Source organism: Balaenoptera acutorostrata, chromosome X (genome assembly GCF_949987535.1).
Source record: "Balaenoptera acutorostrata chromosome X, mBalAcu1.1, whole genome shotgun sequence".
Lineage (NCBI taxonomy): Eukaryota > Metazoa > Chordata > Mammalia > Artiodactyla > Balaenopteridae > Balaenoptera > Balaenoptera acutorostrata.
The window spans coordinates 70,402,940-70,428,277 of NC_080085.1; the positions used below are offsets into that span (position 1 = coordinate 70,402,940).

The window sequence follows — 25,338 nt, forward strand, 5'->3', positions numbered from 1 at the left end:
TAATATGGGAAAGGAAATAGTTAATCAAGTCCTGGAAGCACAGAGTCCCAAACAGGATAAACCCAAGAAGAAACACGCCAAGACACATATTAATCAAACTGTCAAAAATTAAATATAAGGAAAACATATTAAAAGCAGCAAGGGAAAAACAACAAATAACACACAAGGGAATCCCCATAAGGTTAACATCTGATCTCTCAGCAGAAACTCTGCAAGCCAGAAGGGAGTGGCAGGATATACTTAAAGTGATGAAGGAGAAAAACCTACAACCAAGATTATTCTTCCCAGCAAGGATCTCACTCAGATGTGATGGAGAAATTAAAACCTTTACAGACAAGCAAAAGCTGAGAGAGTTCAGCACCACCAAAACCAGCTTTACAACAAATGCTAAAGGAAATTCTCTAGGGAAGAAACACAAGAGAAGGAAACCACCTACAATAACAAAACCAAAACTTTTAAGAAAACGGGAATAGGAACATGCATATCGATAATTACCTTGAATGTAAATGGATTAAATGCTCCCACCAAAAGACACAGGCTGGCTGAATGGATACAAAAGAAGACCGATATACCTGCTGTATACAAGAGACCCACTTCAGACCTAGGGACACATACAGACTGAAAGTGAGGGGATGGAAAATGATATTCCATGCAAATGAAATCAAAAGAAAGCTGGAGTAGCAATTCTCATATCAGACAAAATAGACTTTAAAATAAAGACTATTACAAGAGACAAAGAAGGACACTATATAATGATCAAGGGACCGATCCAAGAGGAAGGTATAACAATTGTAAATATTTATGCACCCAACATAGGAGTACCTCAATACATAAGGCAAATACTAACAGTCATAAAAGGGGATATCGACAGCAACACAATCATAGTAGGGAACTTTAACACCCCACTTTCACCAATGGACAGATCATCTAAAATGAAAATAAAGAAGGAAACACAAGCTTTAAATGATACATTGAACAAGATGGACTTAATTGATATTTTTAGGACATTCCACCCAAAAACAACAGAATACACATTCTTCTCAAGTGCTCATGGAACATTCTCCAGGATAGATCATATCTTGGGTCACAAATCAAGCCTTGGTAAATTTAAGAAAATTGAAATCGTATCAAGTATCTTTTCCGACCACAACGCTATGAGACTAAATATCAATTACAGGAAAAGATCTGTAAAAAATACAAACACATGGAGGCTACACAATATACTATTTAATAACGAAGTGATCACGGAAGAAATCAAAGGGGAAATCAAAAAATACCTAGAAACAAATGACAATGGAGACACGACGACCCACAACCTATGGGACACAGCAAAAGCAGTGCTAAGAGGGAAGTTTATAGCAATACAAGCCTACCTCAAGCAACAGGAAACATCTCGAATAAACAACCTAACCTTGCACCTAAAGCAATTAGAGAAAGAAGAACAAAAAAACCCCAAAGCCAGAAAAAGGAAAGAAATTATAAAGATCAGGTCAGAAATAAATGAAAAAGAAATGAAGGAAACAATAGCAAAAATCAATGAAACTAAAAGCTGGTTCTTTGAGAAGATAAACATAATTGAAAAACCATTAGCCAGACTCATCAAGAGAAAAAGGGAGAAGACTCAAATCAATAGAATTAGAAATGAAAAAGGAGAAGTAACCACTGACACTGCAGAAATACAAAAGATCATGAGAGATTACTACAAGCAACTCTATGCCAATAAAATGGACAACCTGGAAGAAATGGACAGATTCTTAGAAATGCACGAACTGCCGAGATTGAACCAGGAAGAAATAGAAAATATGAACAGACCAATCACAAGCACTGAAATGGAAACTTTGATTAAAAACCTTCCAACAAAAAAAAAGCCCAGGACCAGATGGCTTCACAGGTGAATTCTATCAAACATTTAGAGAAGAGCTAACACCTATCCTTCTCAAACTCTTCCAAAATATTGCAGAGGGAGGAACACTCCCAAACTCATTCTACGAGGCCACCATCACCCTGATACCAATACCAGACAAAGATGTCACAAAGAAAGAAAACTACAGGCCAATATCACTGATGAACATAGATGCAAAAATCCTCAACAAAATACTAGCAAACAGAATCCAACAGCACATTAAAAGGATCATACACCATGATCAAGTGGGGTTTATCCCAGGAATGCAAGCATTCTTCAATATATGCAAATCAATCAATGTGATACACCATACTAACAAATTGAAGGAGAAAAACCATATGATCATCTCAATAGATGCAGAGAAAGCTTTCGACAAAATTCAACACCCATTTATGATAAAAGCCCTGCAGAAAGTAGGCATAGAGGAAACTTTCCTCAACATAATAAAGGCCATATATGACAAACCCACAGCCAACATTGTCCTCAATGGTGAAAAACTGAAACCCTTTCCACTAAGATCAGGAACAAGACAAGGTTGCCCACTCTCACCACTATTATTCAACATAGTTTTGGAAGTGTTAGCCACAGCAATCAGAGAAGACAAAGAAATGAAAGGAATCCAAATCGGAAAAGAAGAAGTAAACCTGTCACTATTTGCAGATGACATGATACTATACATAGAGAATCCTAAAGATGCTACCAGAAAACTCCTAGAGCTAATCATTGAATTTGGTAAAGTAGCAGGATACGAAATTAATGCACAGAAATCTCTTGCATTTCTATACACTAATGACGAAAAATCTGAAAGTGAAATTAAGAAAACACTCCCGTTTACCATTTCAACAAAAAGAATAAAATATCTAGGAATAAACCTACCTAAGGAGACAAAAGACCTGTATGCAGAAAATTATAAGACACTGATGAAAGAAACTGGAGATGATACAAATAGATGGAGAGATATACCATGTTCCTGGATTGGAAGAATCAACATTGTGAAAATGACTCTACTACCCAAAGCAATCTACAGATTCAATGCAATCCCTATCAAACTACCACTGGCATTTTTCACAGAACTAGAACAAAAAAATTTCACAATTTGTATGGAAGCACAAAAGACCCCGAATACCAAAGCAATCTTGAGAACGAAAAATGGAGCTGGGGGAATCAGGCTCCCTGACTTCAGACTATATTACAAAGCTTCAGTAATCAAGACAGTTTGGTACTGGCACAAAAACAGAAATATAGATCTATGGAACAGGATAGAAAGCCCAGAGATAAACCCACACACATATGGTCACCTTATCTTTGATAAAGGAGGCAAGCATATACATTGGAGAAAAGACAGCCTCTTCAATAAGTGGTGCTGGGAAAATTGGACATGTACATGTAAAAGTATGAAATTAGAACACTCCCTGACACCATGCACAAAAATAAACCCAAAATGGATTAAAGACCTAAGTGTAAGGCCAGACACTATCAAACTCTTAGAGGAAAACATAGGCAGAACACTCTATGACATACATCACAGCAAGATTCTTTTTGACCCAGCTCCCAGAGAAATGGAAATAAAAACACAAATAAACAAATGGGACCTAATGAAACTTAAAAGCTTTTGCACAGCAAAGGAAACCATAAACAAGACCAAAAGACAACCCTCAGAATGGGAGAAAATATTTGCAAATGAAGCAACTGACAAAGGATTAATCTCCAAGACTTACAAGCAGCTCATGCAGCTCAATAACAAAAAAACGAACAACCCAATCCAAAAATGGGCAGAAGACCTAAACAGACATTTCTCCAAAGAAGATATACAGATGGCCTACAGACACATGAAAGAATGCTCAACATCATTAATCATTAGAGAAATGCAAATCAAAACTACAATGAGATATCATCTCACACCGGTCAGAATGGCCATCATCAAAAAATCTAGAAACAATAAATGCTGGAGAGGGTGTGGAGGAAAGGGAACACTCTTGCACTGTTGGTGGGAATGTAAATTGATACAGCCACTATGGAGAACAATATGGAGGTTCCTTAAAAAACTACAAATAGAACTACCATACGACCCAGCAATCCCACTACTGGGCATATACCCTGGCAAAATCATTGGTCAAAAAGAGTCATGTACCAAAATGTTCATTGCAGCTCTATTTACAATAGCCAGGACATGGAAGCAACCTAAATGTCCATCGACAGATGAATGGATAAAGAAGATGTGGCACATATATACAATGGAATATTATTCAGCCATAAAAAGAAATGAAATTGAGGTATTTGTAATGAGGTGGATGGAGTTAGAGTCTGTCATACAGAGTGAAGTAAGTCAGAAAGAGAAAAACAAATACAGTATGCTAACACATATATACGGAATCTAAGGGAAAAAAAAAAAAGGCCATGAAGAACCTAGTGGCAAGACGGGAATAAAGACACAGACCTACTAGAGAATGGACTTGAGGATATGGGGAGGGGGTGGGATGAGATGTGACAGGGTAAGAGAGTGTCATGGACACATATACACTACCAAATGTAAAATAGATAGCTAGTGGGAAGCAGCCGCATAGCACAGGGAGATCAGCTTGGTGCTTTGTGACCACCTAGAGGGCTGGGATGGGGAGAGTGGGAGGGAGGGAGATGCAAGAGGGAAGAGAAATGGGAACATATTGTATATGTATAACTGATTCACTTTGTTATAAAGCAGAAGCTAACACACCATTGTAAAGTAATTATACTTCAATAAAGATGTTAAAAAAAAAAAGAAATGAAATGCAGGTATTTGTAATGAGGTGGATGGAGTTAGAATCTGTCATACAGAGTGAAGTAAGTCAGAAAGAGAAAAACAAATACAGTATGCTAACACATATATATGGAATCTAAGGGGGAAAAAAAAGGCCATGAAGAACCTAGTGGCAAGACGGGAATAAAGACACAGACCTACTAGAGAATGGACTTGAGGATATGGGGAGGGGGTGGGATGAGATGTGACAGGGTAAGAGAGTGTCATGGACACATATACACTACCAAATGTAAAATAGATAGCTAGTGGGAAGTAGCCGCATAGCACAGGGAGATCAGCTCTGTGCTTTGTGACCACCTAGAGGGGTGGGATGGGGAGGGTGGGAGGGAGGGAGATGCAAGAGGGAAGAGAAATGGGAACATATTTTATATGTATAACTGATTCACTTTGTTATAAAGCAGAAGCTAACACACCATTGTAAGGCAATTATACTTCAATAAAGATGTTTAAAGAAAAAAAAAAGTAAAGAAAACAATATAGGAACATGAAAAAATAAAGGAAATATGGCAAAATATTAATTCCTAAATTGTGGGTATGTTACTGTCATATTTTTCTGTGTGCTTTTATTTCAAAATAAAAATAATTTTTTGAAAACCTCATTAAAATGCTTAAAGAACATTAAAAATTTATTATACAACCCATATTATAATAAAACTGTATACGTTAAATAAGAGAAAAAAACAAGGGTCTTCATATACAAGAAAACCCTCATAAGGCTATTAGTGGGTTTCTTAGCAGAAACTTTGAAGGCCAGGAGAGAGTAAAATGATATATTCAAAGTGATAAAAGAAAGCAAAAACAAAAACTGACAACCAAGAATACTTTACCTGGCAAAGTTGTCCTTCAGTAATGAGGGAGAGATAAAGACTTTCCCAGGCAAACCAAAGCTGAAGGAGTTCATCACTACTAGACCTGTCTCATAAGAAACGCTAAAAGGATTTCTTTAAGCTGAAATGAATGGGTGCTAATTAGTAACATGAAAAAGTATGATATCAAACACACAGGTAAGATTTAAGTTATAAAGTCAAATTCAGAATATTTTAATATTGTGATACTGTGGTGTGTTAATCTTTTTCACTCTAGTATAAAGATTAAAGGACATAAGAATTACAGATAACTATAGCTACAATAATTTGTTAATGGATATACAATATAATGACAGGTCAATTGTGGCACCAAAAACATAAAATATATGAGGGAGGAGTAAAAGGATAAACTTTTTTAATGTGATTGAAGTTATGTTGTTATCATCTAAAAATTGAATATTATACCAATAAGAAGTTTTATGTAAGCCTTATGGTGTTAACCACAAAGCAAAAACACACAGTAGAAAAAAATAAGAATGTTTGTAAACTTTAATTTTTCTGACATCAACAGTGACTAGTTTCCTTTTCTCCAGTGTGTAGTATGAAACTTAATGATGGAGAAATTCTTGTGAAAATACGCCCACAGGTATTTGCCATGTCATTTCAACTGATCTTACTATATATGTGAGCTCCATACATCCCACCATGAATAATGACTGAGACCCCTGACAGAATGATTTGGTTTGCTTGTTTACATGATTTTTTCCCCAAATGGCACACTTTGTTTACATTGAACAAATGAAACTGAATTCACTTCACTTTACAGCTGTGTACATATAGATGCAAACGAGTCATACAGAAAGGTAAACCAGTTAGATAGGAAATGACTTCTTGTCAATTACATATTTGCTATAATTGAAATATTTTGTCAAAATTTTTAAAAATGAATACAGGAAGATAAAATATATATTCATTTAAAAAATGAATGGCAGGAAGATAAAATATATGTTCTGGGAGTTGATGTGACATAAAGAATATAATTAAAAGTTGTGTCATCTATCACTTTACTAATAAGAAAACTTGAAAAATCAATATTTCTTACATCCCCCAGTACACATTTTTAGTTTATTAACCCAGGCTAATATCAGAGCTAAAGAGAATCAGTGCCGAAAGAGTGTAATACCTACGTAAATAGTTTTGGATGACAAATTTAGCTTTTTTTTTTTTTTTTTATCTTGACGACATAAATCTTTAATGAGGTATAATTTTGTTAACAATTGAAGTAACAACTTGTATAGGTATTTAATAGGTGAATTATTTTAAACCTTAGCCGTTTAATACTCAACCTGTATTTTTGGCATGAATGATTTCCTTGTTCAGTGATAAATTCTCATTGCACTTCAGGATCAGCTTCCCCAGATGACTTTTTCTCTAAAATTTAAGGAAAATTTCCTAATAGAGGTCTTTTTCAACCTAATACTTATAAAGCTGTCATCTTCATTTGTATGCAGTTTGACTAGACCAAATAAAGAACAATTATAAAAACTTAATAAATTTTTGGAAAAGGAAGTTCCATTAACCAAAGTAATGTCTATTCTGAGCCCTGTAACACACAAAGCCTCAGAAATATTAATAAGTGTGATCAATGAGTATTTAGATGATACCTTGACATTTTACTTTGTAGTAGTTTAACTCCCTTCAGGGAGCAAACGTAACTTCCAATATACAAATCTGAAAGAAATGCCTTGTTTTTGGTAAGACTATTAGTGAAGAAAGTCTAATATTCTGTCTAATAAGAATTTGTATAGAAAATAGCTACAAAAGATAAATAAGAAATGTATAAAATGATGCCACCTGAAATTCTTCAGTAGAAGACTGCACAAATTCATGATGTGAGCCAATTAAGACATCAATATATAAAAGAGGTAACACCAGTCTGAGGTAAGCACTAGAAGTTTAAAACTCCCAGGTACTTGAAAAATGTTTAGTTACCTGCTGTCATTGATATACATATACTTATGCTAATTTGTCTCTGTAAAAAAAGAGATTTATTGTAGTTAGATACAAAATGTGTAAACATAGTGTGCACTGATTAGTAAGAAAATAAAAACAATGAAGCTTAAAATTGTTAAGTCAGCCTTTTTAAAACACACACACACACACACACACACACACACACACACACACACACATATATATATATATATATATATATATATATATATATATATATATATATAAATCGCAAGAAGAAAGACCCACTGTCTTTGGATCAACTAAGGATTTCATTAGAAGAGGTATCAATTTCTTCTTTGGGATGTTGGCTACCAGACAGGGGTTTAGAATGTCCATTCTCAGTAAGTCGCTGGGTATAAGACAAAATATAAGCTTGGGCCTTGCATATTTCATCCATAGTGCACATGTTTAGCTTGGAATCATTGCAGTGTACTCAGAACCCTCCTTCGGAATTATAACGCTAGGCAGTGTAATGTCCTGAGCCAAATCCTTTCCCGTGGTGCATTACTACAGCAGGTAAGTAATGAATAAAACATTTTGGTCTGTGAGATTTCAGAGATTCCCTGCAGCAATAGGGCTCCATGTTTAAGATTTCTTCAAAGCCAACATGAACACCAATCTTCTCTCAATTATTATGACCTGACCACCTGAATCGTTTGAGATGTACTCTGAGAACCTGAAGTAGGTGGAAAATCATAAGCTGTATGGGGGTTTCTGTGAGTATAACTGGTTTTGAGGAAAACCTTCTATGCTTTGAATTACACTGGTCACATATATAAATTTTTCCTTCTGAAGCTTCAGTTTTTGTGAATTTGGCCAACATTTTAGTAACCAGACACGGCTGGGAAGTAGTATCTTTTCCATTGCATTGGTATCTTTCTGGAAATTCCAGTGACAAGTCCCAGAAGGGTGCTATGATATTTGATTTGTTTTCACATGCAAGACATGTAACATGACTGAGAAGTTGTCTATGAAAAATGTTATTCACAACATTCATAAAGTGTTTGATAACTTTCCTTTGAGAAGTGGGGATAAGAGATGGTATCCTGGTATCAGTTGTCTCTAGTTCATGCTGTATTTTATCCAAAAGCTCACAAATAATTTCTCGAGCATCTTGTTAGGCATAACCTCGAAAATCAGGTATTAATCTCCATACTGAGGGTAGCATAGCAAATGGTGTGACCAAGGCCCACTTTCCAGACCACATAACTTGGAACAAAGTATGCAATTCATGACAGAGAGAAGTGTATTATGAACTTGGCTTCCTTGGCTGAATAAGTTCTATCTTTCTACTCTTTGATGCTCCACCACTTAGTCCTGATGATAAACTTGGATGTCTGGAGCAAACAGAGCCTGTTTCTTTTTCTTGGCATTCATTCATTTGATATACTGTATCTGTGACTGTAGGATGCCTTTAAGATGATCTTGTTTTATCACTAGCTGTCACAGCCAGCCATCTGTTCAGATCAAGTTTGAAAAATATTGTCAAAAAATAAGTAAATGACTCAATACTTGAAGAACATAATTCATATAGCAAGTATTTCCAAAATTTCTCAATCCTGTTACACCAAGAGTTACAATTGGGGGCTTCCCTGGTGGCGCAGTGGTTGAGAATCTGCCTGCTAATGCAGGGGACACGGGTTCGAGCCCTGGTCTGGGAAGATCCCACATGCCACGGAGCAGCTGGGCCCGTGAGCCACAACTACTGAGCCTGCGCGTCTGGAGCCTGTGCCCTGCAACGGGAGGGGCCGCGATAGTGAAAGGCCCGCGCACCGCGATGAAGAGCGGTCCCCGCACCGCGATGAAGAGTGGCCCCCACTTGCCGTAACCAGAGAAAGCCCTCGCACGAACCGAAGACCCAACACAGCCAAAAATAAATAAATAAATAAATAAAGTAGCTATAAAATTAAAAAAAAAAAAAAAAAAAAAAAAAAAGAGTTACAATTGGCGTTCATTTAATGGAGGAATCACCGGCAATTTTTAAAATTTTATTTTATTTATTTATTTTTTATCCAGCAGGTTCTTATTAGTTATCTATTCTATACATATTAGTGTATATATGTCAATCCCAATCTCCAAATTCATCCCACCACCACCACCACCACCCCCCTTGGTGTCCATACGTTTGTTCTCTACATCTGTGTCTCTATTTCTTTCTTGAAAACTGGTTCATCTGTACCATTTGTCTAGATTCCACATATATATATTAATATAAAATATTTGTTTTTCTCTTTCTGACTTACTTCACTCTGTATGGCAGTTTCTAGGTCCGTCCACGTCTCTACAAATGACCCAATTTCATTCCTTTTTGTGGCTGAGCAATATTCCATTGTATATATGTACCACATCTTCTTCATCCATTTATCCGCCGATGGGCATCCAGGATGCTTCCATGACCTGGCTATTGTCAATATTGCTGCAATGAACATTGGGGTGCATGTCACTTGAATTTTTAATCTTACATCTTCTGAGGTGTATACTACTTCATCTTTTGCTGGTGATGCTAAGGTTTGAAGTGGTACTTGAACAGGAACTATTTATCTTGTGGGGGACTGATCTAGACCTTGCAAATGTAAACTCTTTCTTGGAGACATACTTTCCAATCCTGCTTTAACTTGATACTCTAATTCTTGCAGTCTTTTTTTCACTTCTCTTTTTGCTATTTTTTCCTGAAATTGTTCTTCTTACATTTTTCATCCAATGGGTGACTGTTAAAACAAGTTCAAAATATTTTACCCATTAGTATCCTTCTCCTGTGCCAAAGAGCAGTATACATCTGACATACGTTTTGAAGCAGAGAGTGTGTGCCATCCTGTAAGAAATAAGAATCATCACTTGTACCCATAGACTGTAAAATACTTCCACTACCAGTGTTGCAGTGATAATTTTGACTTTTGATTGCACTTAATGTACTTCATAGTAACTTCAAGTCTCCAGTTGCATTATCATTAAAAACATAATCATCACAAAGGTAACAACAACAACAACAAAAAACACATCTCATTCACCTCCAATGCAACAGGATGACTGCTTTCTTGAAAGTGCTTGAGTGCAGGTTCTTTAATATATCTTCCACAGACAACACAGGAACTGCTAACGCAAGCACAAATCAACTCAGTTGTATTGCAGTCCACACAATGCCATTTCTGAGTGTTGAGGATGGAATGGTCTTAAACAAGCCTCAACTGCCCAATGTGCTTGCACTTATCCGTTGTTAGCATTTAGTCTAGCTGAGAAATACATAATCCAAACAAGTCTCTGTTCACAACACCTGAAGCATCTGGAAAGATCCCGATCCAGAGCGGCCATCTTAGCGCTCTTCAGCGTGAAGCTGCAGCCGACCCTGCCTCCGTCCCCCCACTTCGGAGTGCCGGGAGGGGGCAGGCTGCTCTGCTCTGTGACTGTGGACGGATAGGTTGTCCACCTGAGGCTGGGAACCCACTTCTGGGCTCCAACTCCGCGTCGGTGCAGCATTAACTTTTATATGAGTCTAAACGCACATGTTGTCACTTTTACATGGTAGCCGATGGCTTATCAACTATTTATAAGCTTTCATATATATGCTGAAGAGGAAGCAGTTCATTCTTTACCTGTGGCAGTTCAATACCTTTGCTGTAAACACCAAATGATTTATTTTTAGAAACTCATTTCTGAAGTCATTTTTCCCGTGGAACCTGTATGAATATTTGGACATTTTAGATTTAGGAAATGCTTTCATAAAAATTGGAAAAAATAAAATAAAATGGCTGCATATGTACCCTCCTTACTTTGGTTACTCCAACGTGACTTGCCTTACTCCCCTTTCTAATCTCTATCAGCTCTACTTACTCAGAGTAGCATTTTATACATGGGATTATGTTATAAACGCATTCCTTAAGTTAAAAATAACATTAAATGTATACATATATCCCCTCCCTCTTGGACCTCACTCTCACCTCCCCCCCCAAAAAAAAAAACATTAAAAATGTTTAAAGTAACATTTGGTCAAAATTACTCTTGATTTTTTCTATGCTTCTTTTACATTGCCCATAGAAACACTGGGACAAATATTATTTTGGTATGCAATCTTGGAGAGTAACATATATGTGACTACATATACTTTATAAAGTATTAGATAGCAATTATGGTACATAAGAGGAAATACATATGTGTGCATAATTTAACAGTATTTTATTTAAATTAAATTATCATTTAAAGTTGAATTCATAGAAGTTAAATATAAGTATGATGGAATTCTAGATATACTCTCCTACAACTATTATTTTTTAATTCAGGCTACAGACCAAGAGCTACAAATCTAGTCTTAGACTGTAGAGGTAAATGAGGCAGAAAAGGAGTGGAGAAAGAGGTCATAATGCATTCACCAATTTCCTTTGTACAAATTATTTATCAGTACCTCAACTAGAGGATACATTTTTATAAATGTGCATGTGGGGAAGGGGGGGAAGATGGTTACTTCTTTGTTTCTCCCCACATTGCCTAGCACGATGCTGGGCACTCACCAGGTCCTCAGTAAAGAAGTGTTTGGTTTATGTCTGTCTGCCACTGGCACAAAGTGCAGTACAGTTACATTTATACACAGAATGACCGGTGAGTCAATATATATCCTATGTGGAGCCAAGCAGAAGGACAAGGTTACAGCAAGCTGTTAGTACACTGACAGGAGCAGTGAAGGTGATCATGAATGCCTGGGAGTGCTTGAGCAATATGCCAATAGTTAGTCTGTGAGGGGAAAGTAGTGTCAGTGGACTCAGAGGCAGGTCAGAGTCAAATGTTGAGTCAACACAGCAGGAGAGATTAAGTCTGAGCAAAAGCAAACACAAGAATCAGAGACAGGGAGGGTACATGCAGTGCAGGAATGAGGGCAATGTGCAATTGGGCATGACAAATCACATGACAGGAGCTTAATACTGCAGTTGCTTTCTAAAGCTTGAGGGGCTGTGCTACAAAACTCCTGTCTTCCAAACAAGTCACTGTAAAATATCCTGGGAAGTTAAGTGGTAACTGCTTTCCATGATGACATGGATTTTGGACTGGTTCATTGACGAATTCCCATAGGACATTACAGTGTCTGGAACATAGTAGTTATGTAATAAACACTTATCAAACGAATGAACGCAGAAACATCTGTAGTGAATCTGCTAAGGGCTGATACCTCAATAAGATGCATGTATTTTCTTTCTTGCATTCATTCAACCAACTAAATAAGCACCAAAAATAATGAATTTCTAATACACAGGAAACTGTGAGGAATACAGATATATACAAACTGCATAATTCCTATCCTCAAAGAATTTTCAGTACCATAGGAATTTTAAGACTTACACTAAAGATATAATAAATGTGAAAATGGTGAGGGATATAAACAAAATTAATTAGAAATTCATAGAAGTGATTAACTCTGGCAGCAGATTAAAGAGAATTTTATATCTACTGGGTGACATTCGAGTTAAATACTGAAGGACAGGGAAGCTTGATGACAATAAATATAGGAAAAGGACAACTTAATTAGAAAGAAGGATCATCAGCAAATCACAGTAATGGGAAACTGCATGATTGAGAAACAGATAATCATCTAGTTTGCTTGGGAATATGACACATATTGCAAAGAGAATAGTGAGAGAAGAAGGAAAGGTAAAATGGGTAATTACTAGGGGGATTATCAAGCACCAGGCTAAGAAGTGTTAAACTGTACTATGAATATTTGAATGCTTTGGGTAAGGGAAGACATAGTCAGAGCTGTTCTTTAGAAAGATTAATTTGATATATAGGGTGGGCTGGAGAAAAGAGCTAGTAGAAGACAGAGTGTCATGTAGAAAACAATTACAATAGCCAAGAACAAACAAACATCAAAGTAGTGAGACTGGGGAGTGACATCAGCAACACGGTGGCATGAGACATTCCTCCTTTTTATCCCCCTTTTTAATCAATTAATTTAACATCCAGACATGAACAAGAGCAATTTTGTGGGGGTTTCCAGACATCACGCCTTTCTCTAAGGGAATCAAGAATAATGTTTCTCACAAGTGTGCCAGTATGAGATAGATAAACCCCCATATGGACTATGGAACCAGAGGAACCAATGAGACTGCCTGGACCACTCTTGCCCCTGTTAGGTAAGAATTGGGTGAGTGCTGAATCAGACAGGTACTCACCCACGAGACAGAACTTGCAGAAGTCCAATCCTTCTGAAGGGAGAATTCAGCACACTATTGGAAAACAACAACAACTAAAAAGAAAGATACAAGTTTGGTCACAGAGGAGGTGAGCTTGGTCACAGCAGAGGTAATAAGAGAAACATTCCAGGTGCTGCCCCACCTCCAAGAAGCACTGATCAGGATTGATTTACCAGGAGGAGGCAAGTCTCCTGCAGGGAGAAAGGAGGGCAGGGAGAGAGGGCCTGACTACCCTAATCTGGGGGGAGGCAGTTGGAGAAACTAATTTTTTCTTCACCAGCACCGAGAGTACTAAGGTGAGAGCTCTGCCACTGGGGGGAGGAGATAAGTGAGAAAGAAGGAAGTTTAAAAATTCAAATGGCCTTGAAATGGTTGAACTCTACAGAAAGTTCCCCCACACTCCCACAGGCATAGGATTTCCCTATCATGTCAATGGGTGCACCAAATACACCAAGTGCTATATCCAACTTCCCTCCACTCTGCTGCTGATTCCCTGTACATGCTCCCAAATGTGTCATGAGAGTGATCTCTAGTAGACAAGGAGCATGCTCAGAAAACGGGTCACAGTTGATAAGCAAGGGAGAAACCACTCACTTGTGCTACAGCACCACATTCTGGAATAAAAAAGAAAGATTTCTAATTACGATGCTGGTGAATCATAAGAACCAAAGAGAAAAAAAAATTTAGTTAAACTGGCATCTGCTACTTCAAAAGTGAAAACAGAAATGTATAGCTACAAACAAAATGAAAAAAAAAATCAAGGAAATATGGTATCACAAAAACAAAACGGCAATTCTCCACAACTGAACTCAAAGTCATGAAATATTGCAATCTAACTGATAAATAATTCAAAGTAACTGATATATGAAAAATGTCATGGATATTTTGATAGGGAATGCATTAAGTCTGTAGAGTGCTTTGAATAATATAGACATTTCAACAATATTAACTTTTCCAATCCAAGAACACAGGATAACTTTCCATTTCTTTGTATCATTTTCATATTCCTTCATCAATGTTTTATAATTTCCAGAGTATAGGTTTTCACCCTTATGGTTAAGTTTATTCCTAGGTATTTTATTTTATTTTATTTTGATGCAATTGTAAATGGTAATTTCATAATTTCTCTCTCTGATAGTTCATTGTTAGTTTTTAGAAAAGCAGATTTCTGTTTATTAATATTGTATCCTGTAATATTATAAAATTAATTTATTAGCTCTAATAGTTTTTAGGTAAAGACTTTAGTGTCTTATACATAGAGTATAACACCATCTATAAAATAGTGAGAGTTTTACTTCTGCCCTTCCAACTTTGATGTCTTTTGTTTCCTTTTCTTTTCTTATTGCTATGGCTAGGACTTCCAATATTATGTTAACTAGAAATGGCAAGAGTGGGCATCCTTGTCTTGTTCCTGATTTTAGAGGAAAAACTTTCAGGTTTTCTTCATTAATTATGATGTTACTTGTGGGTTTGTTACAAAGGGTCTTTATTATGTTGAGATATGTTCCCTCTATACAAAATTTGATAAGAGCTTTTATCATCAGCAGATGTTGAATTTTTTCAAATGCATTATTTGCAACTATTGAGATGATCAGTATTTTTTTATCTTCCTTTTGTTAATGTGGTGTATCACATTGATTGATTTCTCACTAGTGAAACATATTTGTATCCCTGGTATAAATCCCACTTGAGCATGATTTATTATCTTTAAAAATTATTGTTGAATTTCATTTTCTAATGTTTTGTCAAGGGTTTTTGCTTCTATATTCATCAGAGATATTGGGCTATAATTTTCTTTTTCTCTAGTTTTGTCTCTGGTTTTGATATCAGGGTAATTGTGACTTCATAGAATCAATTTGGGAGTGTTTCATCCTCTTCAAATTTTTGGAATAGTTTGAGAAGGATAAGTATTAATTCTCCTTAATATGTTTGGTAGAATTCTCCTATGAAGCCATCCTGCCCTGGACTTTTGTTTCCTGGGAGTGATTTTATTACACATTCATTTTCACTACTAGTGATCAGTCTGTTTATATTGTACATTTCTTCCTGATTTAGCATTGGAAGGTTGTATGATTTTTAAAAAGTGTCCTTTACTTCTATGTTGACCAGTTTATTGGCATATAACTGTTTGTAGTATTCTCTTTTTTTTTTTTTTTTTTCTCTGTGGAATCTTTTATTATTTCTCCCTATCATTTTTTATTTTGTTTATTTGGGTCCTCTGTCTTTTATTCTTAATAATCCTGGCTAAAGTTTTATCAATTTAGTTCATGTTTTCAAAAATCATCTCTTGGTTTCATTGATCTTTTTTTATTATTTTTGGTCTCTATTTTATTTGTTTATTGTCTGATCTTTATTATTTCCAATCTTCTGTTGACTCTGGGCTTCATATGTTTTTGCTTTTCTAATTCCTTTATATGTAAAGTTAGGTTATTTATTTGAGATTTTTCTTGTTTCTAGAGGTAGGCCTGTGTCACTATAAATGCCCATCTTAGAAATGCTTTTGCTGCATCCCATAGATTTTGGAAAGTTGCATTTCCATTTTCATCTGTCTCAAGGTAACATCAGATTTTCTCTTTGATTTTTTTCATTGACCCATTTGTTTGTTTGTTTGTTTGTTTTAGTCCCCATGTGTTGTGCTTTTCCAGTTGTTTCTTCATATAATTGACTTCTAGTTTCATACCATTGTGGTCAGAACCCATGACATTTTTCAGAGAGCTAGAACAAATAATTCTAAAAAATATGTGGAAATAAAGAAGACCCTGCATTGCCAAAGAAATCCTGAGGGGGAAAAAAACAAAACAAAACAAAACAAAAAAAACAGAGGTACCACACTCCCTGAGTTCAGACTGAATTACAAAACCATAGTAATCAGAACAGCATGGTACTGACACAAAAACAGACATATAGGGCAATGGAACAGAAAATAGAGCCCAAAATAAACCCACACACTTATTGTCAATTAATCTATGACAAAGGAGCAAAATATACAATGAAGAAAAAAACAGTTTCTTCAATAAGTTGAGGGCTCAAATCAATAAAAATAGAAATGAAAAAGTAGATGTTAAAATGGACACCACAGAAATATAAAGGATAATAAGAGAATACTGCAAGAAACTATATGCCAATAAAATGGAAAACCTAAGAGAAATGGACACATTCTTAGAAAGGTACAATTCTCCCAAGACTGAAGCAAGAAGAAACAGAAAATATGAACAGACCAATCACAAGTATTAAAATTGAAAATGTGATTTAAAAATTCCCAACAAACTGAAGTCTAGGACCAATTGGCTTCATACACCATTTCTGTCAAACATTTAGAGAAGAATTAATGCATATCCTTTTGAAACTATTCCAACAATTGCAAAGGAAGGAACACTCCCAAACTCATTCTATGAGGGCAACATCACCATGACACAAAAACCAGAAAAAGATATCTCAAAAACCAAAATTATATACCAATATCACTAATGAATATAGATGCAAAAATCCTCAACAAAATACTAGCAAACCAAATTCAACAATACATTAAAAGGATCATACACCATGATCAAGTGGGGTTTATCATAGGGATGCAAGAATTTTAAAATATCCATAAATCAATCAGTGTGATACACCACATCAACAAACTGAAGAATAAAAAATCATATGATCATCTCAATAGATGTAGACAAAGATTTTGACAAATTTCAACACCTATTTATGGCAGGAACTTTCCAGAAAATGGGCATAGTGGGAACATACCTCAACACAATAAAGGTCATATATGACAAACCTACAGCTAACATCATACTCAACAATGTCAAATGGAAAGCATTTCCTCTAATATCAGGAACAAGACAAGGATATCCACTATTGCCACTTTTGTTCAACAGAGTTTAGGAAGTCTTAGCCATGGCATTCAGAGAAGAAAAATTAAAAAAGGGAATTTAAATTGGAAAAGAAGAAGTAAAACTCTAACTCTTTGCAGATGACATGATACTATACATAAAAAATCCTAAAGACCTACCAGAAAACTATCAGAGCTCATCAATGAATTCGGTAAAGTTGCATGACAAAAAATAAATACAGAGAAATCTGTTGCATTTCTATACACTAATAACAAAATATGAGAAAGAGACATTAAATAAAAATACCATTTACCATTACATCAAAAATAATAAAATACCTAGGAATAAATCTACCTGAGGAGGCAAAAGACCAGTACTCTGAAAACTATAAGATGTTGATGTAAGAAACTGAAGATGACATAAACAGATGGAAAGCCATACCATTTTCCTGGATTAGAAAAATCATTATTGTCAAAATGGCTATACTACCCATGGCAATCTACAGATTCAATGCAATTCCCATCAAATTATCAATGGCATTTTCCACAAAACTAGAAGAAAAAATCTTAAAATTTGTATTGAGACACAAAAGACCCCGAATAGCCAAATCAATATTGAGAAAGAAAAATGGAGCTGGAGGAATCCGGCTGCCTGATTTCAGCCTATATTACAAAACTATGGTCATGAAAACAGTATGGCTTCAACATAAAAAAAGGCCATATATGAAAACCCCACAGAAAACATTATCTCAATGGTGAAAACTTGAAAACATTTCCTCTAAGATCAGGAACAAGACATGTGTGCTCTCTCTCACCACTATTATTCAATGTAGTTTTGGAAGTTGTAGCCACAGCAATCACAGAAAAAAAAAGAAATAAAAGGGATCCAAATTGGAAAAGAAGAAGCAATATTGTCACCTTTTGCAGTTGACATGATACTATAAGGGAAAATCCTAAAGATGCCACCAGAAAACACTTAGAGCTAATCAATGAATTTGGTAATGTAGCAGGATACAAAATTAATACACAGAAATGTCTTGCATTTCTATACATTAACAATGAAAGATAGGAAAGATAAATTAAGAAAACAATCCCATTTACCTTTGCAAATAAAAGAATAAAATACATAGGAATAAACCTACCTAAAGAGGCAAAAGACTTGTACTCCATAAACTATAAGACATTGATGAAAGAAATCAAAGACAACACAAACAGGTAGAGAGATAAACCATGTTCTTGGATTGGAAGAATCGATATTGTGAAAATGCCTGTATTACACAAAGCAATCTACAGATTCATGGTAATCCCTTTCAAAGAGCCAATGGCATCTTTCACAGAACTATAACAAAAAAAAGTTTTAATTTGTATGGAAACACAAAAGACCCTGAATAACAAAAGCAATCTTAAGAAAGAAAAATGGAGCTGGAGGAATAAGGCTCCATGACTTCAGATTATACTACAAAGCTACAGTAATGAAAAAAAGAATGGTACTGGCACAAAAACAGAAAGATGTATCAATGGAACAGGATAGAAAGCCCAGAGATAAACCCACAAACCTATGGCCGCCTAATCTATGACAAAGGTGGCAAGAATATACAATGGAGAATACAGAGCCTTTTCAATAAGTGGTGTTGGGAAAACTGGAGAGCTACATGTAAATGAATGAAATTAGAACCTCTGTGACACCATACACAAAAATAAATTCAAAATGGATAAAAGACCTAAATGTCAGGCCAGACAAAATAAAACTCTTAGTGGAAAACATAGGCAGAACACTCTTTGACATAAACTGCAGCAAGATCTTTTCTTGATTCACCTCCTAGAGTAACAAAAATAAAAAAAAATAAATAAACAAATGGGACCTAATTAAACTTAAAAGCTTTTGCACAGCAAAGGAAACCATAAACAAGATGAAAAGACAACCCTCAGAATGGGAGAAAATATTTGCCAACAAATCAATGGACAAGGCGCTAATCTCCAAAACATACAAACAGTTCATGCAGCTCAATATCAAAAAAGCAAACAACTCAGTAAAAAATGGGTGAAAGACCTAAATGGTCATTTCTCCAAAGAAGACATACAGATGGCCAAGAGGCACATGAAAAAATTCTCAACATCACTAATTATTAGAGAAATTCAAATCAAAAGTACAATGAGGTATCACACTCACACCGGTCAGAGTGGCCATCATCAAAAAATCTACAAATAATAAATGCTGGAGAGGGTGTGGATAAAAGGGAACCCTCTTGCAATGTTGGTGAGAATGTAAATTGATACAGCCACTATGGAGAAGAGTATGGAGGTTCCTTAAAAAACTAAAAATAGAGCTACCATATGACCCAGCAATCCCACTACTGGGCATATACCCAGAGAAAACCATAATTCAAAAAGACACATGTGAGAGGGGTGCCTTCAAGATGGTGGAGGAGTAAGAATTGGAGATCACCTTCCTCCCCACAAATACATCAAAACTACATCTACATGTGGAACAACTCCTACAGAACACCTACTGAACGCTGGCAGAAGATCTCAAACTTACCAAAAGGCAAGAAACTCACCATGAACCTAGGTAGGGCAAAAGAAAAGAGGAAAAACAGAGACAAAAGAATAGGGAAGGGACCTGCCCCTCTGAGAGGGAGCTGTGAATGTGGAAAAGTTTCCACATACTAGGAAACCCCTTCACTGGCGGAGACAAGGGGTGGGCAGTGGGGAAGCTTCAGAGCCACGGAGGAGAGCAAAGCAACAGGGGTGCAGAGGACAAAGTGGAGAGTTTCCTGCACAAAGGATCAGTTCCAACCAGCACTCACCAACCTGAGAGGCTTGTATGATCACCCACCAGGGCAGGTGGGGGCTGGGAGCTGAAGCTCAGCCTTCAGAGGTCAGATCCCAGGGAGAGGACTGGGCTTGGCTGGGTGAACACAGCCTGAAGGGGGCTCGTATGTCACAGCTATCCTGGCAGGAGATGGGGAAAATGTCTGGACCTGCTGAAGAGGCAAGAGACAATTGTTTCGGGGTGTGTGAGGAGAGGAGATTCAGAGCACTGCCTAAATGAGCTCCAGATATGGGCATGAGCTGCAGCTATCAGTGTGGACACCAGAGTTGGCCATGAAACACTAAGGCTGCTGCTGCAGCCAACAAGAAGACTCTGTGCAACCACAGGTCACTATCCACACCTCTCCTCCCAGGAGCCTGTGCAGCCCACCAGTGCCAGGGTCCTGTGATCCAGGGACATATTCCCAGGGAGAACACATGGCGTGCCTCAGCAGCTGAAACTTCATGCCAGCCTCTGCCGTTGGAGGCTCGCTGCACATTCCATACCCCTCCCTCCCCCCAGCCTGAATGAGCCAAAACACCCTAATTAGCTGATCCGATCCTTTAACCCTGTCCTGTCTGGGCAGGAAAGAGGTGCTCTCAGGTGACCTACACAAAGAGGCGTGGCTGAATCCAAAGCTGAAATCCAGGAGCTGGGTGAACAAAAAAGAAAAAGGGAAATTTCTCCATGCAGACTCAGGAGCAGCAGATTGAATCTCCACAATCAACGTGAGTACCCTGTATCAGTGGAATACCTGAATAGACAATGAATCATACCAAAACTGAGGAGGTGGACTTTGTGAGCAACTGTACACTTGGGGTTTGCTTTCTGCATCTAATTTGTTTCTGGTTTTATGTTTATCTTAGTTTAGTATTTAGAGCTTATTATCACTGGTATATTTGTTTATTGATTTGGTTGCTCTCATCCTTTTATATATATATAACTTATTTTCTTTTTGTGCATGTATATATGTATGCTTCTATCTGTGATTTTTTTCTGTATAGCTTTGCTTTTGCCATTTATACTAGGGTTCTGACTATCTGGTTTTTTTTTTTTTTTTTTTTTTTTTTTGCTTTTTTGGTGGTTTTTTTTATGTTTTAGTATACTTTTTAGCACTTGTTATCATTGGTGGATTTGTTTTTGGTTTGGTTGTCCTCTTCTTTCTTTCTTTTTTTTAAATTTTCAATATTTAAAAAAAAATTATTTTACTAACTTTATTTTATTTTATTTTCTCTTTTTTTTTCTCCCTTTTCTTCTGAGCCATATGGCTGACAGGGTCTTGGTGCTCTGGCCGCTTGTCAGGCCTGTGCCTCTGAGGTGGGAGAGCTGAGTTCAGGACATTGGACCACAGGAGACCTCCTGGCCCAACATAATATCAAACAGTGAAAGCTCTCCCAGAGATCTCCATCGCAATGCTAAGACCCAGCTCCACTCAACGACCAGCAAGCTACAGTGCTGGACACCCTATGCCAAACAATGTGCAAGACAGGAACACAACCCCACTCATTAGCAGAGAGGCTGCCTAAAATCATAATAAGGCCACAGACACCCCAAAACACACCACCAGACGTGGACCTGCCCAACAGAAAGACAAGATCCAGGCTCATCCACCAGAACACAGGCACCAGTGCCCTCCAACAGGAAGCCTACACAACTCACTGAATCAACTTTACCCACTGGGAGGAGACACCAAAAACAACAGGAACTACTAACCTGCAGCCTGTGAAAAGGAGACCCCAAAACACATTATGTTAAGCAAAATGAGAAAACAGAGAAATACACATAAGATGAAAGAGCAAGGTAGAGACTCCCCAGACCAAATAAATGAAGAGGATATTGGCAGCCTACCTGAAAAATAATTCAGAGTAATGATAGTAAAGATGATCCAAAATCTTGGATATAGAATGCAGAAAATACAAGAAACATTTAAGAAGGATTTAGAAGAATTAAAGAGCAAACAAACAATGATGAACAGCACAATAAATGAAATTAAAAACTCTCTAGATGGAATCAATAGCAGAATAACTGAGGCAGAGGAAAGGATAAGTGACCTGGAAGATAAAATAGTGGAAATAACTACTGCAGAGCAGAATAAAGAAAAAAAGAATGAAAATAATTGAGAACAGTCTCAGATACTTCTGGGACAATATTAAACGTACCAACATTCGAATTATAAGGGTCCAAGGACATGAAGAGAAAGAAAAAGGGACTGAGAATATATTTGAAGGGATTATAGTTGAAAACTTCCCTAATATAGGTAAGGAAATAGTCAATCAAGTCCAGGAAGAGCAGAGAGTCCCATACAGGAAAACTCCAAGGAGAAACACAGAAAGACAAAAATTAATCACACTATCAAAAGTTAAATACAAAGAAAAAATATTAAAAGCAGGTAGGGAAAAGCAACAATTAAGATACAATGGAATCCCCATAAAGTTAACAGCTGACTTTTCAGCAGAAACTCTGCAACACAGAAGGGTGAGGCAGGACAAATTTAAAATGATTAAAGGGGAAAAAAATACAACCAAGGTTTCTCTACACAGCAAGGATCTCATTCACATTTGACAGAGAAATTAAAAGCTTTACAGACAAGTGAAAGCTAAGAGAATTCAACACCACCAAACCAGCTCTACAAGAAATGCTACAGGAACTTCTCTAGGAAGGAAACACAAGAGAAGGAAAAGACTTACAATAACAAACCCAAAACAATTAAGAAAATGGTAATAGGGACATGCATATTGATAACTACCTTAAATGTAAACGATTAACTGCTCCAACCAAAAGACATAGGCTGGCTGAATGGATACAAAAACAAGACCCGTATATATGCTGTCTACAAGAGACACACTTCAGACCTAGGGACACATACAGACTGAAAAAGATATTCCATGCAAATAGAAATAAAAATAAAGCTGGAGTGACAATTCTCATATCAGATGAATAGACTTTAAAATAAAGCCTATAACAAGAGACAAAAAGGGCACTACATAATGATCAAGGGATCAATCCAAGAAGAAGATATAACAACTGTAAATAATTATGTACCCAAGCTAGTAGAATATTAATATTTAAGGCAAATGCCAACAGCCACAAAAGGGGAAATTGACACAATCATAGTAGGGGACGTTAACACCTCACATTCACCAATGGACAGATCATCCAAAATGAAAATAAATAAGGAAACAGAAGTTTTAAATGATACATTAAAAAAGATGGACTTGATATTTATTGGACATTCCAACCAAAAAAGGCAGATCACACTTTCTTCTCAAGTGCTCATGGAACATTCTCCAGGATAGACCATATCTTGGGTCACAAATCAAGCCTTGGTAAATTTAAGAAAATTGAAATCATATCAAGTACCTTTTCTGACCACACGCCTTGACTCTAGATATCAATTACAGAAAAAAATCTGTAAAAAATACAAACACATGGAGGCTAAACAACACACTACTTAATAAGCAAGAGATCACTGAAGAAATCAAAATAATACCTAGAAACAAATGACAATGAAAACACGATGACCCAAAACCTATGGGATGCAGCAAAACAGTTCTAAGAGGAAAGTATATAGCAATACACTCTTACCTCAAGAAAGAAGAAACATCTCAAATAAACAACGTAAACTTACACCTAAAGCAATTAGAGAAAGAAGAAAAAAAAAACCCCAAAGTTATCAGAAGGAAAGAAATCATAAAGATCAGGTCAGAAATAAATAAAAAAGAAATGAAGGAAACAAGAGCAAAGATCAATAAAACTAAAAGCTGGTTCTTTGAGAAGATAAGATAAATGATAAACCATTAGCCAGACTCATCAAGAAAAAAAGGGAAAAGCCTCAAATCAATAGAATTAGAAACGAAAAGAGAGAAGTAACAACTGACACAGCAGAAATACAAAGGATCATGAGAGATTACTACAAGCAATTATATGCCAATAAAATGGACAACCTGGGAGAAATGAAGAAATTCTTAGAAAAGCACAACTTTCTGACACTGAACCAGGAAAAAGTAGAAAATATAAACAGACCAATCACAAGCACTGAAATTGAAATGGTCATTAAAAATCGTCCAAAAAACAAAAGCCTAGGACCAGATGGCTTCAAAGGTTTGAATTCTATCAAACGTTTAGAGAAGAGTTAACACCTATCCTTCTCAAACTCTTCCAAAATATAGCAGAGGGAGGAACACTCCCAAACTCATTCTACAAGGCCACCATCACCCTGATACCAAAACTAGACAAAGATGCCACAAAAAAAGAAAACTACAGGCCAATATCACTGATGAACACAGATGCAAAGTCCACAAAAAAATACTGGCAAACAGAATCCACAGCACATTAAAAGGCTCATATACCGTGATCAAGTAGGGTTAATCCTAGGAATGTGAGGATTATTCAATATATGCAAATCAATCAATGTGATAAACCATATTAATAAATTGAAGGGGAAAACCATATGATCATTTCAACAGATGCAGAAAAATATTTTGACAAAATTCAACACCCATTTATGATAAAAACCCTCAAGAAAGTAGGCATAGAGGGAACTTATGCCAACATATTAAAGACCATATATGACAAACCCACAGCCAACATCATTCTCAATGGTAAAAAACTGAAACCATTTCCACTAAGATCAGGAACAAGGCAAGATTGCTCATTCTCACCACTATTATTCAACATAGTTTTGGAAGTTTTAGCCATAGCAATCAGGAAGAAAAAGAAATAAAAGGAATCCAAATCAGAAAAGAAGAAATAAAACTGTCACTGTTTACAGATGACTTGATAATATACATGGAGAATCCTAAAGATGCTACTAGAAAACTACTAGAGCTAATCAATGTATTTGGTAGAGTAGAAGGATACAAAATTAATGCACAGTTATCTCTTGCATTCTTATACACCAATGATTAAAAATCTGGAAGAGAAATTATGGAAACTCTCCTGTTTACCATTGCAAAAAAAAAAAAAAGAATAAAATTCCTAAGAATAAACCTATCTAAGGAGA

The 25,338-nt window shown here is 36.4% G+C and overlaps 1 pseudogene; it reads right to left on the minus strand.

Annotated features, from left to right (window-relative positions):
* Nucleotides 1-7,778: 7,778 nt before the first annotated feature.
* LOC130706505 (ubiquitin carboxyl-terminal hydrolase 44-like) lies at nucleotides 7,779-10,743 on the minus strand (annotated as a pseudogene).
* Between the last annotated feature and the right edge of the window lie 14,595 nt (nucleotides 10,744-25,338).